This window comes from Drosophila willistoni (assembly GCF_018902025.1).
Source record: "Drosophila willistoni isolate 14030-0811.24 chromosome 2L unlocalized genomic scaffold, UCI_dwil_1.1 Seg168, whole genome shotgun sequence".
NCBI classification, from domain to species: Eukaryota; Metazoa; Arthropoda; class Insecta; order Diptera; family Drosophilidae; genus Drosophila; species Drosophila willistoni.
In genome coordinates, this window is record NW_025814047.1 from 3,129,553 (window position 1) to 3,148,403 (window position 18,851).

Consider the following 18,851-nt stretch of genomic DNA (forward strand, 5'->3'; position numbering starts at 1 on the left):
ATGTGTATGTGTATGTACTTTTAGTGTGTAATTTGTAATTTTAACTAAATGTTCTAGACAAGCCAAAGAAAAATACAAAATACAACCCCGCAAAAAAAACAAAACAAAACGAGCTAAAATTTGGTGTGCTTTCGATGTTGTGTAGGTAATGAAAACCAAAGCGAAACAAAAACAAACTACTAACTGTTAAAAGCTAAATGCAACTAAACCGCTTTGCCCAACGCACACATATAAACTCATACTAACACACACACACACACATGCTAGGCTTGAGGCTCACATATATACATACATATATAGTTGCAATGTTAAGCTGCAGCTCGCTTGCTTTTTCTCTCACAGCAGCAGCTACTTAATGCTTAAAAAGTGCAACAAATTGAAACTTGTGCTTGTCGAAGCATATGATTGTGAGTGGGCAATGCAAGTATGTATGTGTGTGTGTGTGTGTGTGTGTTGGTGTTTCTGTGTGTGTGCATGGCAATTTTTCTACAAAAACGTCCTTAAACGGCCATGTTTGCGCAACTTATTGCCTTTAAGCTTCAAAATATGAGCAAACCAAAATAAAACTAAACTTACTGCTTACTTAACTTGATGAAACACAGAGAAAAAAATGAAACTACTTACTCTGCATGTAAATTTTTGCCAACATAATGCGGATTAAATTTCACTTTAATTTATATATATTACTTTAATATTTTAACCAGAGAAATTAAATTTTATATATTACTTTAATATTTTAAAGCCCATAAACAAAAAAAAACATATTTCAATGCAAAACTTTGCTTTCTTCTTGAAGTTTTACGCCCTGATTAAAAGAACATTCAATTTAGATTAAAAGGCCATTCAACTAAGGTTTAGTGCTTAACTTTTTATCGAAGAGATATAGTATTTCCAATATCAAAGATTTCCCAAGCAAATTCACTGACAATTTAATGATTAAACTCATTTTAAGTCATCTTTCTTGACATTTTCTTGAAATATTCATAAAAAATATAAGGCCTAAGAAGTCAAAATTTGTTTTTGTTTTTATTTTGATTAACGGTTTAAAATGAATACTAAATTAACTTCTCAAAATATGCTTTAAAAACAGAATTTAATTTTGAATTATAAACACTTTTTTAAGATTATCAATTTGAAATTCAGCATTTTATTTATTAACCCTTTTTTTTCTCTGTGGAATTTTTGGAAAGCAAAATGAAAAACTGTACTCTACTCGATGCTCTATGCTAATCTACTCTAGCTCTAACACACGCTCCCTTCACTTCCCTTCACTTCACTCCAAAAAAAAAAAACAAAACACACACACTCAAATCACTTATCTAAAAAAACTTAACTCACTCTTTGAGCATAAACCGCAACGTATATCAACAATTCGTCCAATAATTGGAGACTTTTGGCATAACAAAATGGCGATTGATTTTCTTAAAAAAACGTCGCCACCCCAGGTCAAAGCTCCAATTGCCAAACCCTAAGTGTTAAAACAAAAAACAAAAAAATGAAAGATATAGTAAATCAGAAAAAAAAAACAAAAACTAAGTCAAAACATAAAAATTAAACAGAAAACAAATCTTAGTGTTTAAGTGCTAAAAAAAAGAAAAGTCAAAAGAAATTCATATTTACAAATTAGAATTATATATATATATATACAAAAATATATATATATAGACTTGCTATGTGTGTAGGCTTGAGTGTTTTTTGCATAACTCTATATATATATGTATAAGTCTAACAAGATGGATGCCAATCAGTATTAGTAACAAGTTCAATGTTGTAGTTCGCTTTTAGGCGCTTTTACACGCAAGCGAAACCAGAGAAAAGCAAAATTTGTATTATCATTTGCTACAAGATGCTCTAGCCCCTCTCCTCTACAGCCCACCCCCCTGTGCCATCCCAAGTTTCATCCAATTGATATTTATGCATGTATCAGGTACCTGCCAGAACATCCGATGAAAAAAAAACAATATATATATATGTGTATATATATACATATTCATATTATTATATATATATATATATGTATATATTTGAGCAGTTCAACAAGTCCAGCAAATTGAATTATTTTTTTAGGAAACGAAAGAAAATAAGCAAAAAATAAAAAACCAAATGTTCTATATATATATATAAATAGATATTTTACACATATACAAAAATCCCCTCCACACACACACACACACACACACACACACACACAGAAACTTACACGCACAAAACACATGCAAAATGAATGTTGTTGTTTTTTCTGCATATTTTTTTCCAACTATTGTCTTTGTATTGTATGTAATTGTATGTATTTGTATGTGTCTATATGTGTGTAGCATACTTTTCTGCGCTTAGCTTAAAGAAGAAAAAAAAAACCCGCAAAACAACTTTAAGTTGATTTGAATATATAAAGACAGATCAATTAGATATATAGAACAAAAAAAGTAAATAACTAAAAAAAAAAACAGAAAAGGGGAGAAACCAAGTAACATGCCATGAGCTTTTTTGTAGCAGTTTATTCAATAAAATACAAAAAATAAAAATAAATTACAAATGAAATTTTTGTAAACATTAAAAATTAATACAATAAATTAAGCTTGTATACAAATAAGAAGAAATCAAAAGAGAAAAAAAAACGGAAAAAATAAATTTAATACAATGCAAATTAAAATTGAAATCAAATACCGATGATGGCAGAGGAAAAGCATAAATCAAATAAACAAATAAAAAATGAAAAAAAAAATTACAATAAAAAACAAAAATCGTAACAAAACGATAAAAGAAAACAAAAGTCGAAAACCTACATGAGCAAATGGAAATTGTGTATGTATGTATGTGTGTGTATTTATGTGTTTAAGAGAATTGTAATAAAATACAACAGAAGCAGAGATTAAAACAAAACATAGGAAATAAAGAATGGCAAAACGAAAACAAAGAGCAATCAAACAGTTTGATTTGTTAATCAATTTCTTCTTACAGCCAACGGCGAGGTCAAATAACAATTATAAATCCCTACAATGCATTCATATCGATTTAAAATTCCATTCACGAATAACCAACACAAAACGTTTTATTAAGCTCAACAGAAATCAATATGCGCTTACAATTGCCACGTATTGAGGTAAGTTTATCATTAAGAACATTTGATATTTAATAGATTGTTATTTATGGATAAAATTTTATGATTTATAATAAGTAAGTATACATTAAAAAATTAATTAAAATGCCTGTAATAGACTTAAAACTAAACCAAAGAGGTTCCCTTTACTATCCCTTTAGGTAGATCATTTTTACTAAATGCATCTGAAATAAAAAGAAAATACGTGTATAAAGGGATCAAGAGGTGATCATTTTTGGTAAATGCATCGCAAATAAAAAGGAAGATCGTGTAATCGGCCCATAAACGGATCTAGAGCTGTGAAATTAGGCTTTGCGCCTTGAAATATACAATAGAAATATTCATATATTCAATGTTCTCAACAAATTTAAAACTTCTCCAGTGCCATGTAACCCAAAAACGGTCTATACACAATTTTTACCTCGAAGGTTAGTTTTTATTTACAACTGTAAGCAGGAAAAACCAAAAGTTCTAATTTATAATAATTTTTTTTACTGTTAATTCGATGCTTTTCGGAGCCAAAGTTGCCATTTTACAGCTTTATTTTTGCCACTGATTGTGAGTGGCATTAAGATAATTTATAGTAGAGTTTAATGAATTGATCCAACATTCATATTAAATCAATGGAATTCCATTTCAGCTAATGTATGTATCTATTGTAGTTGTATAAAGTATACAGTATCATCTTTCCCTAAACTGCAGCATCATGCTGTCTAAGTCCTTTGAAACGTGCCGACAAACAGATGGATTTGTAAAGGATACAGGCAACAAAGCTTCTGATGCTAATGAGGAATATATGTAGATACATATATACTCTATATATAGAAAAATTATTCGTTATCCACAATCGTTTCCTTTATCCCCGACGGAACTACTTTTTAGTATTGCTTCATCAGGGGGAAACTCCACCTACGACGAGGTTCGAACTCTCCTATAAAGAGATTTATAGGATATGCATCGCAGTAAAGAGCTAAAACTAAACAAATTTTTCACATAATCCTAAATGATGTTTCGAGTGTAGCTAACATTCATTTATTTTTTTAACTAATTGCATCTCCGAGCAGGTTTTGTTTATGGTAACTAGCAGTTAGCCATCATTTATAGAAATTTGAACTGTTGGTTAACCTGAATTACAATTATTTTTATGTTAGTTTTTTCAAGGGGCTTGTCGTAATATGTAAGACAAATTAATAATGCCAAAAGATTAAATATTAAAGCCTTATACATTGTAGTCTTAGGCCGAGTAAAAATATTCATCCTAAATCGCCCAAAAAGAAAAGAATGTATTTTATAACTATTAAAAATAAATACTGTATATTTGGATAGACTTTCTTAGCATAATTTTACAAAAATATTAGACTATTAAACTATTCATTCCAAGCACATCTAGTCAAGTTAACTCGAAATCCTTACTTTGGGTTTCATACTTATTCCAAACTAGTCAATTGACTTATCCAAACTGTGTATCCTAATCCAATCTGTTTATCCTAATCTAATATCTGTCTTTCCAAAGGCTTAGCAAATTATACTAGAACTTTATACCAACTTCAAGGTAAGTTGAGCTAGTTAAGTTCATTCTAATTAATTAGTACTTAATCTTTTGTTTAAACAAATGAAATTCATTATATATTAAATACTAACCTGATTTATCAATCAGTATTATCCTTTTGAAAATTAACCAAAAGCAAACAATTCCATGTCTACTTGAACTAGTACTCAATAAAGTGGTTCCTCTAACTAATAGTATCTACTAAGTTTGTATTTAAAAGAAATCTCCTCAAGTTATCAAAGACAAAGATGGAACCAATTATTTATCAATTAATCAAAAAATCCATTTTCACACACTAATCATAATTGTTTTTTTTTCGCAATTGTCTTTACTTTAATCACTGCTAATATCAAAACCATTTCACTTCAGTGAATCAGAGTAGAAACAAATCTTTCTCTCTCACTCTCTCCGCCGCTCTCTTATGAATCACACTGCAATTTTGTGTTTGCCTTTTGTTTTGTTTTGTTTGCCTTTGCTTAGGAGCAAGGATATGGAGCTGAAGCGAACTAACTTGCACTGGCTCACCTAGTTCACCTGCTCGCTCACCCACACCTGGCGGCATAAATCGCGCCATGAGTTTCAACTTTCAACAAAGATGTAAGCCAAGTTAATTGCTTTTTGTTGCCTTGCTACCTTTTTTCGCTGCAATGTCAACAATGAAACTAACGGCTGCCAGATCCTCCTTGTCCTAGTCCCTTCTGCTGGCTGGCTGGCTGGCTGGCTGGCCTGATGGTTGAGTCTCGTATTCCTCCGCACCGTGGCTTGGACTTGGGAGCAATCTCCAGCTGCTTCTGCTGCTGCTGCCATTCGTTCTTGTTGGCTGGTTATTTGAGCAGCTCTTCACAATCAACAACAACTTGGCAACATGGAAGCATTTACTAGAATAAGCGTTTGGCGCGGCCATTTTGTTGTTGTTGGTGTTGGTGTTGGCTGTTACCTTGGCTCTTGGGCTCTTGAGAAAGGCATGGCCAAAAAACTTACAAAGAAAAGATGAGCTCAGAGACAGAATAGAAACAATTGGCAACAAAAAAAAATATGAATGCTCATATATATATATATATGCAATATTTAGTTGAAACTTTTCGACTTGAATGTGTCAACTAAAGAACCAGAGAATTTCCCTTTCCCCGTTTTCTCTCTTACAACTCTCGCCATTATTAATGATTAAAATTTTTGGCAAGGACGAGGACGACGACGACAATGTTGATGGCATTTGGCAATTCTTTTTGGCCCTCAATCAATTTACAATTCATGGAGGCCAAAATGAAAAAATAAAGGCAGAAGCCCAAGAAGCAGTAGCAAAAAGTCGCTGCTAGAAATCGAAGTCAGTCAACTGTGAATATTGCAAAATGAGCTTCCGCCTTCGCATACACTTCCGGCAACAATTTCCGTTTCCTCATTACCTTTTTTTTTTTGCTTGGTCTTGGTCTTTTCTCTCTATCTCCCTCTCTCTCTCTTTTTCTCTCAGTCTGCCGCACAGTTTATTCGCTGTTATTTTTCTTGGCTATTTTCTGGACAAATGAAAAAGGGCTTGAGCCGCCTCCTTCTTTTTTTTTTTTTGGTCCTTCATATGACAATTTATAATGCTTTACAGAGAGCTTTCGATTTAAATTGCTTGACAATTATTATCCTGCTTTGAATGGTAAAATCTCTCATTCTCTTTGCTAGACGAGAGAAGAGAAGTTGACGATGAATTCGACAATTTATATTTAGTGCCCAAGAGAGACAGAGAGGGAAAGAGAGATGGAAGAGAGAGAATTCTGGAGAATTAATGATGGCAAATTTGCAAAGTTCACAAATTTCTTATTAGTCGCGAGAGGCAAAAACGTAGCCGAAGTTCTTCATGTACCAACGCCTGGGGTTCATATTTCATTTTAGGCAGTTAGTTTCTTGGTTGGAGGAGCAGCAGCAGCAGCAGCAGCACCAGCAGAAGCACCCAAAGGGGGAGGATGTGGTTGGGGGGATCGAGCTGCCTGCGGTTTTAAGTTTTCACCGGCATCGAGTGAAATTTTCCCGAGCGCTCTAATTTGAATTTTAATTGAGGTTTCTTTGTGGTATTTTTTAACGCTTTTTGTTGTTCTTGTTGCTGTTGTTGTTGTTATTGTTGGGGTGTGCTCTTTTTTTTTTCTTTTTCTGGTTGGTTTGGTTGGTTGGTTGCTTTGAAAATTAACAATAATTATAAATAATTATGCTGAGCATGTATTTTTTTCCTCTTTTATTTTAGGCTGAACGTGACTGGGTTACTTTTCGAATGTTAGTTAAATTTCCAAGGAAATTTAAAGAATATTTTATAACGAACTGAATGAATATGTGTTTTTTCTTATGTGAATCAGTCTTATTCAATCAGATCTTAATTAAAATTCCCTTCCTACAATTGCAGTGATGGCAAAAGATAGATAGATCGAGTTATGAATTCTTTATTTCTGCTTTTATGAAATTTTAAAATTGTCTTAGTAGTCAGTTTTAGTGTATTAAATTATAGCTTTTAGTTGGTCATTGTGTTGAGGTACACAGTAAATTTGGCCAACTTTAGCTTTTGTTTTTATGCCCTTGCCAAAAGGATATTTTAATTGTGCTCAGAAGTGTGCAAATGCGATCATATATAGGATACATATATTCTTTATCATTATCTTTCTTTCAAGTTAAGCCGAGTCTCGATAATTCAAAATGGCAAGGGAACACAATTTTTTACGAATTTCAGAGGTTTTCGATTTACCAGGTTTTCCAATTGACGAAGTTTTTTCAAGGGACCAGCAATTTCATACGAAATATTGAGGTTTTCGATTTAGCGAGGTACGAATTATCGACACTCGACTGTATATATGTAAGTATGTATATTCTTGATCACCATTAACCGCCCGTCTGGATCGAAGTGAACTCCTCCTAGACCTTTAAATCTACAGACATGAACGTAGCTTGGGGCGGCAAGATGGGCAGCAAATGAAAATGCAAATGTGTCTCTTTTTTTCCTAATATTGAATCGGTACCTAACATTTTGTTGGTTTCATCAGGGAAAACTGCAACGATTGAAAGGTCATTCAGCACTAACAAATAAAAACTTGGTTTCACTCAACAATAGAAAGTCAAGTCTTAATGGGGACTCTCGTTTCCATTTTGAAAAACTAAATTAGGGCTTTTCTTTTAAACGCCTGAGTTTGTGACTTTTGAGTATTCATCGGAAAATGATTGTAGAAAATCAAGCAACAATACTTGGCGATGTGTATGGCCGGCTTCATAATAATAGACGGCTTTAATTATAAGATTGTAAAGAATATATTATAAAAAACAATTATAATTTTACAATCTACAATTTTGGTAATATAAACATACATAAATGACAGGTTTGCAAGTTTGAAGGCCGTACTTTCGAGGAGATTTCCGTCTTTTGGTTTTTCTTGGTTGTGTTTTGATGCAGAGCCTTGAATCTGGGATCGGAAAAAAAATAAAACCCACATATACAATATTTTAAAAAAGTTCTGGGTCTTGTAAAACTAATAAATGGTATACAGTACACCACAAATTTTCAATTTCGCCTCAGAATCCAATTTCAATAGTCATAAGTTTGTCATCATTTTACGCCACTAATTAAATCTAGATCTAATAGATTTATTACCTCTCCTGACGATCTAATAAAAATAATACTTTTCTCTTAAGCTACGAAAGAATCTGAATAAAAAGCCTTGTCGAATAAAGAATTTTTAAATAAAATCGGAATACAATACAATAATTTTCATTGCCTTTCAATAATAAATACTTATTACGAAGACAAACCAAATATATTTCCTCTCTTTCTTTCTTCATGCAACTAATCGCTGATATCTTTTATTGAGAGATCTATACTTATATCTTTATTAAAAAGAATAAAAAAAATCAATTTGATTTGCTTGACACATATTTCGTTTGGTATTCATTTTAGTGTAAAGTCAGTAATCCTGGTTTCATACCACATTGATTCAAAAGAGGATTCAAAATGATTCAACCTCATTTCTTTATTAAATTTAGCTTGCCCTTTCAATATGAAATTCATTTGTATTTTGGACCCCCTGTGAATACCCTGTTTTTTCTCATTCTAAAAAATTCTTTATTTGCATTGATGCAAAATCAAATCAAAGTGAAAATCTTTAATATTTTATGCATAAAACAAGCCAAAAAAAAAGCAATGATAAATATGAAAAAAATGAAATGCAAAAAAAAAAGAACAAGAATTGACGCGTAAATCGTTTGCAACTCAACTTCAAATAAATAAAAATCAAATAAATATGCAAATAATGCAAATGTCAAAAAAGGAACCCCTTGCCCCTTTAATTTACAGTCGTTTCGCAATCACTCTTCCCCTCACAAGCGTATCTCTCCCCCATTCATAAAGTCGATAAAGTATTGATGTAAATATAAATTTAATTGGACAAAAAATATATATAACATAAAAATGATGAAAATAAATCAATTGCAGAAAAAAGTGAATTGAAAAAAAAAACTGGGACTATTGAACTGGGCCAGATACAATTATTACAAACGCCAGACCATAGAAATTGCAAATTGAAATGCGAAACTGTTTGCCATCTCTACAATTCCGGCTAACAAACACCAACGGATGGAAATAAAGAAAGTTAACATCAATGCAAATACAAAACGAAATAAGAACATTTCAATTTAAAGCCATCAAACAGTTTAATTTTAATGCAAAATGTGCATAAATACACACATTTTGTTAACTACCTCTCACAAAAAAAAATCCATTTAAATACCCTGAAATTTGGTTTTTTGGTTGATACAGTTTTTGCCTATAATTTCTGATCTTTGTGTTATACTATAAAAGTTATAGCATCCCTATATTAAGCATATATTCAAGATGACTCACATTTCCAACTAATCCATTATAAAATTCTATATGAAGCACTAAAGTCAAAAAATCTTCATTATCTAATGAAAATATTTTAAGGAAATTTAAAAAATTTAACAATGATTCGTTTTTTGGATTGAAATATCAAAAATTTTTTCTTAAATATTGTGATAAAAATTTGCTAAACATGGACACCAAAATATACATTCAAATAGTATATATTTATGTATTCGTCAAACGACAAAGTTGTATGCAAAACTCTCAAAAACCAATTCGATTGATCTTAGTCATTAAAAAATTCTGTGGACTGATCTTTTTTAAGTATTTTTAGTGACAATTTTATTATAGACTTTCAAAATCAACCAAATTTCAAAGAAAAGAAATATGAATTTGAAGTACCTAAAATATAAAACCAAAGATATATAGCGATCTATGCCTAATCTTTCTCTGTCTTTGTTACGAATCTGAAGGTCGTGTTTTATATTTACCACGGAGATCCCAAAGGTCCTCGGGAACTTTGTATACAGACCTGTTCCATTTGACAACGGGCCATATATGTATGTATATATAACGATACATACTGGCTACGAATCTATGACGTCTATATTTTCGAACTTAAGTTTTGATTTTTGCGGCTGATGAAGTAATTAAATTAAGATATTTTTTTAGTAATTTGTTTTTTTTTTTATTCTAAGATTATAAACCATAAATGTTATCATCTTAGCTTTCGCCAATTTGTTACTTTTTGGAGGAAAGTTATACGCTGCCTCCTAGAACTCCGCAAATAATCCCAATTTTCAATATCCTAAGACACAGATTTTTTTTAAATAAAAACATAAGTACTACAAATTAAAAAGTTTATCTTTTTATGTTTTTTTTTTTGGAATTATGACCAACAAAGTTAGTAAGTCATAAAATTTAGTACTAAAAATTAATGTTCTTTAGCCTTTTCTTGGGATTATGACTAACAAAGTATTAGTTAGAATGTCTTTAATTTAAAGCAGTTTTATAATTAGTTTCATTTCTTGTTCTTAATCACTTAAATTTGAAGCTAATTTGAAATAAATTACTCAAAAATGGTGGAAATTTTGCCATTGTTTATCTAAATTAATGAATTTGTTGTTAGTGATCTTCCTGATACTCACGTATCGTGGCTTGGACCCAGAGAATTACTAAAGAATTAGGACCTACTACTATCTATACTATTCATTAGAATTCATTCATTTCTATGATATTCATTAGAATATTAATTAAATAGATACATATATCTGTCTTGATGAATAAAACACCATTAACTAAAACACGGTAATTAAAATTCGTGGCCTTAAAATAATAGATGTCATCTTGTCATAGTTTACGTTCTCTACTTGGAGTAGCCCCCCACATAATGATTTATCAAACCATTAAGGTAGACAACGACTTCATTAAAAATGCAATGCTCATTAAATGGAATGCAATTTCTTAACCGAAAATGCCAGACAGACGGAATACAAAACTAAAACTAGACAGAAGCAGCAATGGGTTGCACTCCCCTCCTTTCACCTGGTCCCTACTCCACCTACAATGCCAATCCACCTGACCAGACAGACAAACAGACAGCAAGCAGAGATAAAGGGAAAAGTATAGGAGAATGGGTAAGAAAAGAGAGCAGGTGGAAAGGGAGAAACAATTGTGGAACAGTTTTGGATGGAGGAGAGTAAGGGGTTGAGCTGACGATGAAGACGACGTTGATGATGACATTATCTCATGCTCATTGAACGCAAATGTGGCGTATTTGTTGCACACACCATAAACGATGATTGTGGGACGAACTAGTGCAGCAGTCGAAATGTGGAAAAATGGCAGGGCGAAAAAAAGAAAAGCAAACTGCAACTGAATTTTTGACGACTGCCAGACAGCAGATTCATTGTGTCAGACAAGCAGCCATCAGTGGAATTCTTCCATCTCTCTTTCTCACTGTTGGTCTCCCTTTCTGATTTCTACCTTTCCTGTCACATTGTTTCATTCTTTTCTTTACTCCATTCTGTTTTCCCCTTCATTTGTTTTGTTGTTGCTCTTCAAAGTGCAACAATGGCAAATGGAATCGGAGCTGCGGTTGCTTTTCCAGACAATAAGAAAAAAAAACTTTACAGAAACAGAACTCGGACAAGAATAGGTTTTTGTTTGCCAAAATGGGTGAATGATCATGTAGAGTAACTTTTGTGAATTGCATATACAAATCGGCAACCGATTGAACAATACACATTATAATTAACTACCCCATTGGCGTTTTGCCTCGAGAATGTGTGGGTAAAACTAAAGATGTGAGTACTTACATATTTATAATTGTCTTTTATAGCTTTAATCTTTATTTTAGCATATTTTGTTTTTTCTGAAACAAAAAAAATTGACACTAAATGTCACAAACGTGACATGACACATGGACTTTGTCATATGGTGGCAAAAAACTAATTTAAATCATTTCAGAGATAAATGGGGTCTCAAAATGTATCACAAAATGTTACAAACGGGGGAGAGGGGTCAAATTTCCGGAAATCGCCGTCACGTGATTAATGAACCGCCTCTTATATAATATTTAATCACATGAAAAATGCATAAAGGTATTTAAATTTTGACAATTTGAATTAACAGAAAACTTTTTAAAGTTACAATAAAGACTTAAACTTGGACCTACAAGGGTATTACAAAATTTTAACCACTGGGCTGGGGATAACTTCGCGAAGTTTGTATACCCTTCCAAGTTTTTGTTACTCTTTACCTACCTTTAAAAGTACAATGTTTGCGAAAGAATGCCCTACAATTTTAGCATAGGAAATTACGAAGTTTTTGAACAAAGTCACTGTTTACCACCGATTTTCCCATAAGATCCTATATGATATAGTCACCTGAACTTGATCAAATTCGGCACAGTCATTAATAGATATATGTATAAAACTGACAAATGTTTAATTTGAAAGGAATCGCGTCAAAAGTAACAATGTTCTTTATAAGAATCACTGTTTTTGACCGATCGTTCCTATGGGAGCTTTATAATAAGCATAGTCACCCGATCTTAATCAAATTTGACACAGTCGTTTATAGGTGTAATAAACTTAAAGCAAACATAAACCAATACACAGCATGATCAATTTTATTAAGGGTGAGTAAATAAAATTTTATAACCAATATAAAAAATTTAAAAATCATTTTCCAATGATAAAGTTAAGACATAATTTTAAAAGTCGACTAAGAACTGGAAAAGTTGCAGATTCGCAAAGTTAAGTTCTTTGAGAATTTTTAAAGGAATATTCGAAAATAATATTTGTTCAAATTTAGAAGAAACTTTTAAATTCCTAAAAGCTACCAATATCTACCATCTAATTTAGCCATATAGTCAATACAAATGTAAATATTAAATGTAAATGTAAATAATAATATTAATACTTGGTTAATTTAATTTAATTTTAAACATACACAGAATAAGCTTAAGGCCTTAGTTGCTATAGCTTATTTTCTCAAATTACGTGAAATTTACAATTTTGAATAAATCACTTAATAATAATAATAAATATTTATTCAGACTCTACTTTGAACAACTTAACTTAATTAACGCTGGATGAAATAATCATGATAATTATTGTCAAAATTGGCCATAAAATTAGTTGGTGAGATTATAACGCAAATCACAAAAGATCACTTTCTTTAAATGTTAGACTTAAATTTAAAAACTCAATCAGAAATTTAAGTTTTTAAATATTTTTAAGTCTTTTTCAAAACTATTCTTTTAAGGTTCATATTTTCAAGGCGAATTACTTGTAAAATACTTTCCGAATTCAATAATCTTTACTAGATAAACATTTAATATTATGTACAAAAATTTGTAGAAAAAGTGTAAAAAATGTTAAAGAAAAGACATGAAGCAAGGCTTTGCTTCACCTTCACGAATGTCTCTGCATCCTATAAACTCGTTGACATCCCCTCGACTCAACTCGGCTCGACTCGACTCGACAGGGTCTCCTGGGGGGCTATAGCTCCGCTACTGTTCGCTGTTGTTGATCTTTATGTTCTCCAGTTCAGTGACTCACATTTGTATGCATAATATATTTCATTTTTCCTTTGGCATAATTCGAAAGAATTTAAAGTTTTGCAAAAGTCAAGCCATGTTTTATTTTTTGTTGTTTGTTTCTTCGACTTCAATTTCTCTTTTTCTTTTGTTTTTGTTTTTGTTTTCTTTTTAATTTTTTGCGTTTTCTTTTTTTGGTTTTTGTTTTTTGTTAACGAATTAAGTCAGTGCGCTTAAGGCGCATTTAAATTAACTTTAATGGCACGACCCACACAGAGCAAAACCAAACGCCCCTTAACACAGCCAACACCCTTCACTTTGCCTTAGCGTCTCAGCTTGGATCAACATTTACGCCAAGTACTTAACAACTTTAATGAGCGCCAAGTAGTGGATGTAGAAGGGGGGAGGTGGAAAAGGAAAAACAAAAACGGATTCCCACCAACATGTCTGGATTCAACTTTAGCGGCCAAAGTAGCCAACGCTCACTTAATACTAATGGCTGTCATTATCCTTTATCCTTTTGGCTATGGCAACAACTGTCTCTCTCTTTCACTAACCCACTCTTCCTTTAATTTCCCTCTCTTTGCATCTCTGTCTCTGTCTTTATCTAGCCTTTTGTTTGCACGCACATTTATTAGGCAAACCAAAGCGCCAAAACCTCTACGCCGAAAATAAAAACTTGGCCAAAAGGAAAAAACAAAAAAAAAAAACAAAAATTAACTTAACTCAATTTCAAAAAAAAGGAACACAGATATCCCAAATGTATGTTGGGGTCGACATCTTTCGGATACCCTAATACAATAATAGCTATGGGTTCAATAGTGTTGTACATATCCATACATAGTCCTAGTATCCGAAAAGTAAAAATTTCAAATCACACAACAATACGATGTAGTTCCGAAAGATCCGATCTACACACAAATCTTCAAAACAGATCCAAGTTTTTTTCATATTTTAATGAAAAATATATCAACTGACGGGGAATTCAATTCAATTTATGTCGTATAGAAATATTAAAATTTCGATGGGATCCAAAACGTATGTTGTGTCTAAATTGAATTTATTTTGGTATGCAGTTTATCTTAGTTTTTGCTAGATCTAAAACTTCTTGGAAGAGTGCATACGTGTATCTGTAATATTAGACATTTAAGAATAACATAAACATTTGGCCAAAAAGTGGGTTTTCTTTTTAAATGCACCTGTAGAAAAAGAGGACAAAGTTAAGATTATAACATTTAGTTAAGATTATCACATTTACAATCTAAATACAATATCCAACAAATTACCTTAAAAAAAAATCCTTAATGAGTTACTTAGGAGTCGAAAAATTCAGAATAAAAGTCCGAAAATCTAAACCTGGATCGCTTGGGAGTGATTAAACCAAATTTAACAACTCCCCTCAGGGAATGAGTAAATATGTTCACTTACAATTTTGTTCACTCACTGACATACTTATCCACTGACTTACTAATTTACTTGATTAGTTTTCTCACCTTTAATGTTCCAAACTTTCAACTATTGCTTATGTATCCTTTTCACAAAAGATTAAGAACTGATCAGGGATCGCTGAAAATAATAATAATACAATAATACAGACTGAACTAATGAGTACCTAATTCAAATAAACAATGTGACTTAGTAACTCAATAAAAAAGTGAGTCAGTGAACTCGTTGATCGAAATGAGTTGTTTAAGCCAACCCATATAGATATTTATACCATCATTAACCAGCTAGATTTAAATTTTACTCGTAAGAAAATCATAACTATCCAATATAGACTTCTTGAGATATCTTACCCATAAAATTGGGGAAACATAAGTAGCTCAAAAGGTTAGCAGGTTATAAGAACCACTAAGATCTCTCATCAGGAGATTTTATCAACGATTTGAGAATAGTTTAATGACCTTATCATATGCTTAATGCTAAATCTAGTTCAGAATTACAAATATTAAAAAAAAGGAGGATCACAGACCACTAAAGACACGAATTGAAAACAAGGAAACTTTTTAGGATAGTAGTTCCATTTTATATCAATCTAATTCCAAACCGATAACAAGACTATGCTTTAAATATTAAATGAATAAAAATGCCATTAAAAAATAGGGCTAATATTTTTTAGTAAAGAAGATAAAATACAATTTGTCAACTTCTGTCAAACTCTTTAATGCCCTGTTATTACAGGGTATCGAAGGGATAAAAAAGCCAACAAAAAGAAAAAAATAAAAAGAAAAAGTATTTTTCGAATTTTTTCCTGTTTGTTTGCTGTTGACAAAAAACGAATTAAGCCAGCAAGGAAAACTTTAAGTAGCTTTTGTGCGAGAAAGTATTAAAAACGTTTTTCAAATGGAAGAAAGATAGACAGTGAGAACGAGAGAGATAGAGTAAGACAGAGAGGGCAAGGGGAGTTGCTGTCGGTGCACTTGGACAAGGGCATGGCCAAAGGGATTCCCACGCCACGGCCAAGTGTCCTTGAGTCCTATTTACTTAACTTTGGCTCAAGTGAATGCTGCTGCTTCTGCTGCTGCTGATTTCAGCTTCTTCTGTTCGTTTTTGGGTTTGTTTGTCTGTGTTTTGCCTTTTCCCCAATTTACGCAAAAGATTCTTTTCAGCTTTTCCAGCGGGTAAAATGAATTTTCATAAATCTTGAAGTAGAATGGAAATAAGATTTTCCATTTTTCACTACTACTACCACTGCAACATACTTCTTTCTTATTATCATATTACTGTGTGTAAACTATTGAAAAAGTTACTCTGAAGATTTAAAGTGGTTTTCATATTGAAATACTTGAATGTTTCATTCAAATAGCTTCGAATGAGATGGAAATTGTTGCAACATTCAGACCACAACTAACATAGTTAATGTGACGTCATAGCAATTTGGGTTTGCCTCAGCAATTTAACAGTTTCTACTCAACCAAAATATGTATGTTCGATCCAGTGACATGACCAAAACTCACAGAGACGTCATCATCATCATTGGCGTTGGCTATGCAATAATTTCACACGCACAAACGCGGTCATTTTAATTAGCACGATTGCATTTTCAACACGTAGACACAATTCAAATTGTAAATCACATAGGCCGTTAAATATGTGCCCCAACCATCATCGTCACCATCATCTCATACCAAAATATATACACATATATCTACATACCATATTTTATCTATATATAGTATATAAACCTGGTGGTATATATGAAACAGCTGCAGCTCTATTCGTTAAACATCCGCGCTTTGATAGTTTTCAAGTGCCCAGATACTTCACTTCAAACCGCAGAGCACACACACACACAGGCACACAAAATTCTGCAGTAAATTAATATTGCTAATTACAACGTGGCGGCCACCAAAGGAGGTAGAGAAAGTGAGGGGGACAGGTTCAGTCGGGGGAAACTCAGGAGGCTAATGGAGCGATAAAGTTTCGCAGCAGAGCGGAGCCAAAGCGACCAACTTTAATCAGAGTTATTTATGCTGAAACCATTTGATTTGGCCCAGTAATTAACACATCAACACCGCATCAAACATTTGCATAAATTTTGAGTGAAAATTTAACAATTTTTAAAACCAAAACACTTTATAACAACATGTTTGGTACTATATTTTTGACTAGTTCAGTTTAAAGAAATGGTAAAGTCATGGAACTTTGTCCATTTCCAAGTAAAAATATTCTCAATTTTATGAATTTTTGAGTAATTTTCGATATGGATTTAATTTTTTGGTTCATTACAATATTGTCAAACATTTTCATAGATATTTTGATATTAACCAGCTTCATGTTTATAAAAACTGAAGCGTCTGGTAAAGTTTTTTCTATTCAAACCCGCTAACAAGTAATATACAACATGAGAAAAAAAATGTCTGAAAACTAAATATTATATTCATATGGTTTTATTTACTTTGAATACGTACGAATGTCATTTTCATATACTTGATATGTAAAAAATTGAGTTTATTTCGTCTGTTTGTTTTCGAACTCAAATAAATTTGTAAGAATTTGAAATTTATATATTCATTTCCCTCCTGTTTTCAAAGTAAAAGTGCTTCTAATTGCCTTTAAAATTGTGTAGTTCACGTTTAGAAAATGTATACTCTCAAAAATATTTCAAGTTAAGTTTATAATTACAAAAAGGTTTAAAAATAAAAGTGTCTTTTGTTTTGAAATTCAAAGCTGAAGCGAAAATGTATTTAAATTATTTAAAAGAACACAAAATATAAAATAAATCTCATATTGTTTAATAAAATTACGTTCAAAAAACTATTAGGATAGTATTCAGTTTTACTGAAGATTTCGATTTGGCCATTCCTTACTTGTTTCAGCCTTTGGATATTAGCATGGTTGTTCCTTGAATACCATTAACCATATGTCATAGACAATTCAAAGAGGATTGGACCTTATCTGCACACTTTTCTATAACCAGAAAGTATCATCATATTAGCTAATTAAGTTTTAGCAAAGTTTCTGTAACTAAATCTAACAATAAAATTCTAACAAAAACATTTCCAAATTTATAATTTGTGATGTCAGCAAAAAGTTTTCAAGTACTTCAATCAAATTTAAATTTATAAAAATAGTAATAATAATAATTGCCTTTTAAAATATTAATATCTAAAGTAATTATGGATACAAATATATTTACGACTTTCAAATATAGATATTTAAGTACTTTTCTGTCTTTGTCTTTCTTGTGGTTTATTTTCTCAAAATTCAAAAATAATAATTGTGAAAGTTTAAATGAAATATTAGAAATGTTTTAAATGCAGCTTGACTCAATCTCAATAATCCAAATAAAATACCTTTTTCGACTGGGAAACGAATTTATAGAAAGTAAAGTTAAGTATATGAAAGTAAGTACTTGTAACAATTAAGCCCTCAATATAGATTGTATAAAATGGTATACAAAATATAAATGTAAATCCAAAAATTTTGAGAAAAAATCTAAAATTTCAAGTTTTTTGTCTGTTGCTTTGTTATGCGTCTTTAAATGGAATGATATTTCTTCTACTCATTAAAAAACTAAAAGCAAATCAAGTAAATTAAATTAAAATTCAATACTCAAAAGACAAAAAAGAAAACTTGCTTTATAAAATGTTATTTTGGGCTTGTTTTTAAGTGTATATCTAAAAGATCTAGTACATCTTTCGAGTCAATTTTTAAAATTGATCAAATAACAATATTTTATATATACCTAGTATTTGATTAGGCTGTAAACTTTCCACCAAAATCTCTTTGCCACCTCCGAATTAGTTCCAATTCTGATGTCTAAATTACACCTAGTAGGTGGTAGGTAGAAGCAATGGCTTTAACTAAACTTTCCATATTT